Below are 5,000 nucleotides of genomic sequence, written 5' to 3'. Positions count from 1 at the left end.
GAGAGAGAGAGACAGGTAACCAGAGAGAGAGACCGGTACACAGAGAGAGAGACCGGTACACAGAGAGAGAGAGACTGTACACAGAGAGAGAGACAAGGCACAGAGAGAGAGACAGGTAACCAGAGAGAGAGAGACAGGTAACCAGAGAGAGAGAGACAGGTAACCAGAGAGAGAGAGACAGGTAACCAGAGAGAGAGAGAGACAGGTAACCCGAGAGAGAGAGAGACAGGTAACCCGAGAGAGAGACAGGTAACCAGAGAGAGAGAGACAGGTACACAGAGAGAGACAGGTAACCAGAGAGAGAGACAGGTACACAGAGAGAGAGAGACAGGTAACCAGAGAGAGAGACACAGGTACACAGAGAGAGAGACACAGGTACACAGAGAGAGAGACACAGGTACACAGTGAGAGAGGGACAGGTAACCAGAGAGAGAGACAGGTAACCAGAGAGAGAGACAGGTACACAGAGAGAGAGAGACAGGTAACCAGAGAGAGAGACAGGTACACAGAGAGAGAGAGACAGGTAACCAGAGAGAGAGAGACAGGTAACCAGAGAGAGAGAGACAGGTAACCAGAGAGAGAGACAGGTACACAGAGAGAGTGAGAGGTAACCAGAGACAGAGACAGGTACACAGAGAGAGAGACAGGCACAATGAGAGAGACAGACAGACCGGTACAGAGAGAGAGAGACAGAGAGACAGGCACACAGAGAGAAAGACAGGTACACAGATAGACAGGCAGGCAGATAGACAAATTAACAGGAGTGTGTAACCTGGAGAATAACCTCTGTGTCTCTGAATGTGTGAATGGGTTAGGGTAATTCAGGGTGGATGTGTGAGGGTAGTTCAGGGTGAATGGGTTAGGGTAGTTCAGGGTGGATGTGTGAATGGGTTAGGGTAATTCAGGGTGAATGGGTTAGGGTAGTTCAGGGTGAATGTGTGAGGGTAGTTCAGGGTGGATGTGTGAATGGGTTAGGGTAATTCAGGGTGGATGTGTGAGGGTAGTTCAGGGTGAATGGGTTAGGGTAGTTCAGGGTGAATGGGTTAGGGTAGTTCAGGGTGAATGTGTGAGGGTAGTTCAGGGTGGATGTGTGAATGGGTTAGGGTAGTTCAGGGTGAATGTGTGAGGGTAGTTCAGGGTGGATGTGTGAATGGGTCAGGGTAGTTCAGGGTGAATGGGTTAGGGTAGTTCAGGGTGAATGTGTGAGGGTAGTTCAGGGTGAATGGGTTAGAGTAATTCAGGGTGAATGTGTGAGGGTAGTTCAGGGTGAATGGGTTAGGGTAGTTCAGGGTGAATGGGTTAGGGTAATTCCGGGTGGATGTGTGAGGGTAGTTCAGGGTGAATGGGTTAGGGTAGTTCAGGGTGGATGTGTGAATGGGTTAGGGTAATTCAGGGTGGATGTGTGAGGGTAGTTCAGGGTGAATGGGTTAGGGTAGTTCAGGGTGAATGTGTGAGGGTAGTTCAGGGTGGATGTGTGAATGGGTTAGGGTAATTCAGGGTGGATGTGTGAGGGTAGTTCAGGGTGAATGGGTTAGGGTAGTTCAGGATGAATGGGTTAGGGTAGTTCAGGGTGAATGTGTGAGGGTAGTTCAGGGTGGATGTGTGAATGGGTTAGGGTAGTTCAGGGTGGATGTGTGAATGGGTTAGGGTAGTTCAGGGTGAATGTGTGAGGGTAGTTCAGGGTGGATGTGTGAATGGGTCAGGGTAGTTCAGGGTGAATGGGTTAGGGTAGTTCAGGGTGAATGGGTTAGGGTAGTTCAGGGTGAATGGGTTAGAGTAATTCAGGGTGAATGTGTGAGGGTAGTTCAGGGTGAATGGGTTAGGGTAGTTCAGGGTGAATGGGTTAGAGTAATTCAGGGTGAATGTGTGAGGGTAGTTCAGGGTGAATGTGTTAGGGTAGTTCAGGGTGAATGGGTTAGAGTAATTCAGGGTGAATGTGTGAGGGTAGTTCAGGGTGAATGGGTCAGGGTAGTTCAGGGTGAATGGGTGAGGGTAGTTCAGGGTGAATGGGTTAGGGTAATTCAGGGTGAATGGGTGAGGGTAGTTCAGGGTGAATGTGCGAATGGGTTAGGGTAGTTCAGGGTGAATGGGTTAGGTAATTCAGGGTGAATGTTGAATGGGTTAGGGTAGTTCAGGGTGAATGGGTTAGGGTAATTCAGGGTGAATGTGTGAATGGGTTAGGGTAGTTCAGGGTGAATGGGTTAGGGTAGTTCAGGGTGAATGGGTTAGGGTAGTTCAGGGTGGATGTGTGAGGCTAGTTCAGGGTGAATGGGTTAGGGTAGTTCAGGGTGGATGTGTGAGGGTAGTTCAGGGTGAATGGGTTAGAGTAATTCAGGGTGAATGTGTGAGGGTAGTTCAGGGTGAATGGGTCAGGGTAGTTCAGGGTGAATGGGTGAGGGTAGTTCAGGGTGAATGGGTGAGGGTAATTCAGGGTGAATGGGTGAGGGTAGTTCAGGGTGAATGGGTTAGAGTAATTCAGGGTGAATGTGTGAATGGGTTAGGGTAGTTCAGGGTGAATGGGTGAGGGTAGTTCAGGGTGAATGTGTGAATGGGTTAGGGTAGTTCAGGGTGAATGGGTTAGGGTAATTCAGGGTGAATGTGTGAATGGGTTAGGGTAGTTCAGGGTGAATGGGTGAGGGTAGTTCAGGGTGAATGTGTGAATGGGTTAGGGTAGTTCAGGGTGGATGTGTGAGGGTAGTTCAGGGTGAATGGGTTAGAGTAATTCAGGGTGAATGTGTGAGGGTAGTTCAGGGTGAATGGGTCAGGGTAGTTCAGGGTGAATGGGTGAGGGTAGTTCAGGGTGAATGGGTTAGGGTAATTCAGGGTGAATGGGTGAGGGGGTAGTTCAGGGTGAATGGGTTAGGTAGTTCAGGGTGAATGGGTGAGGGTAGTTCAGGGTGAATGGGTGAGGGTAGTTCAGGGTGAATGGGTGAATGGGTGAGGGTAGTTCAGGGTGAATGGGTGAGGGTAGTTCAGGGTGAATGGGTGAGGGTAGTTCAGGGTGAATGGGTGAGGGGTAGTTCAGGGTGGGTGAATGGGTGAGGGTAGTTCAGGGTGAATGGGTGAGGGTAGTTCAGGGTGAATGGGTGAGGGGTAGTTCAGGGTGAATGGGTTAGGGTAGTTCAGGGTGAATGGGTGAGGGTAGTTCAGGGTGAATGTGAATGGGTTAGGGTAGTTCAGGGTGAATGGGTTAGGGTAGTTCAGGGTGAATGGGTTGAATGGGTCAGGGTAGTTCAGGGTGAATGGGTTAGGGTAGTTCAGGGTGAATGGGTTAGAGCAATTCAGGGTGAATGTGAATGGGTTAGGGTAGTTCAGGGTGAATGGGTGAGGGTAGAGGGTGAGTTGAAGGGTGAATGGGTGAATGTGTGAGGGTAGTTCAGGGTGATGTGTGAATGGGTCAGGGTAGTTCAGGATGAATGTGAATGGGTGAGGGTAGTTCAGGGTGAATGTGTGAGGGTGAATGGGTGAGGGGTGAATGTGTGAATGGGTCAGGGTAGTTCAGGGTGAATGTGTGAAAGGGTTAGGGTAGTTCAGGGTGAATGGGTGAATGTGTGAGGGTAGTTCAGGGTGAATGTGTGAATGGGTTAGGGTAGTTCAGGGTGAATGTGTGAATGGGTGAGGGTAGTTCAGGGTGAATGGGTTAGGGTAGTTCAGGGTGAATGGGTGAATGTGTGAGGGTAGTTCAGGGTGAATGTGTGAATGGGTGAGGGTAGTTCAGGGTGAATGGTTGAATAGTTCAGGGTGAAGTTCAGGGTGTAGTTCAGTGTGAATGGGTGAGGGTCTGGGGTTCAGGGTGAATGGGTGAGGGTAGTTCAGGGTGAATGGGTGAGGGTAGTTCAGGGTGAATGTGTGAATGGGTCAGGGTAGTTCAGGATGAATGGGTGAGGGTAGTTCAGGGTGAATGTGTGAATGGGTGAGGGTAGTTCAGGGTGAATGGGTGAAGGGTAGTAGTTCAGGGTAGTTCAGGGTGAATGGGTGAGGGTAGTTCAGGATGAATGTGTGAATGGGTGAGGGTAGTTCAGGGTGAATGTGTGAATGGGTGAGGGTAGTTCAGGATGAATGTGTGAATGGGTGAGGGTAGTTCAGGGTGAATGTGTGAATGGGTGAGGGTAATTCAGGGTGAATGTGTGAATGGGTGAGGGTAGTTCAGGGTGAATGTGTGAATGGGTGAGGGTAGTTCAGGGTGAATGTGTGAATGGGTGAGGGTAGTTCAGGGTGAATGGTGAGGGTAGTTCAGGGTGAATGGGTGAGGGTAGTTCAGGGTGAATGGGTGAGGGTAGTTCAGGGTTGGTGAATGGGTGAGGGTAGTTCAGGATGAATGGGTGAGGGTAGTTCAGGGTGAATGTGTGAATGGGTGAGGGTAGTTCAGGGTGAATGGGTGAGGGTAGTAGTTCAGGGTGAATGTGTGAATGGGTGAGGGTAGTTCAGGATGAATGTGTGAATGGGTGAGGGTAATTCAGGGTGAATGTGTGAATGGGTGAGCAGTAGTTCAGGACAATGCCCGGATGGGTGAGGGTAGTTCAACAATGTGTGAATGGGTGAGGGTAGTTCAGGGTGAATGTGTGAATGGGTTTCAGTAGTTCAGAGGAATGGAACAGGAAGTTCAGGGTGAAGAGCAGTGAACAGGAGTTCAGGGAGAAGAATGGGTAAGGGAAGTTCAGGGTGAATGGGTAACAGGGGTAGTTCAAAGTAGTAACAGGAGTAACAGAGGAGGGTGAATGGGTGAGGGTAGTTCAGGAGTAAATGGGTAAGGGTAGTAGGAGTAAATGGGTGAGGGTAGGACACAACAGAGGAGTAACAGGAGTAGTAGTTAAAACAGTAACAGAGGAGCAACAGAGGAGTAAAAGAGCAGTAACAGGAGTAACAGAGCGGTAACAGAGCAGCAACAAAGCAGTAACAGGATTAACAGAGTAGTAACAGAGGTGTAACAGGAGTAACAGAGCAGCAACAGAGCAGTAACAGAGGAGTAATAGCAGCAACAGAGGAGTAACAGAGCAGTA

The 5,000-nt window shown here is 49.7% G+C and overlaps 1 protein-coding gene across 1 annotated transcript in view; it reads right to left on the bottom strand.

Annotated features, from left to right (window-relative positions):
• Nucleotides 1–5,000, bottom strand: part of ints3 (integrator complex subunit 3) — a 39,916-nt gene that overhangs the window by 7,111 nt on the left and 27,805 nt on the right.

Source organism: Perca flavescens, chromosome 2, assembly GCF_004354835.1.
Source record: "Perca flavescens isolate YP-PL-M2 chromosome 2, PFLA_1.0, whole genome shotgun sequence".
Classification (NCBI taxonomy): domain Eukaryota; kingdom Metazoa; phylum Chordata; class Actinopteri; order Perciformes; family Percidae; genus Perca; species Perca flavescens.
Note: the sequence above shows the minus strand (reverse complement) of the source record. Positions and strands in the feature narration are given on the sequence as shown.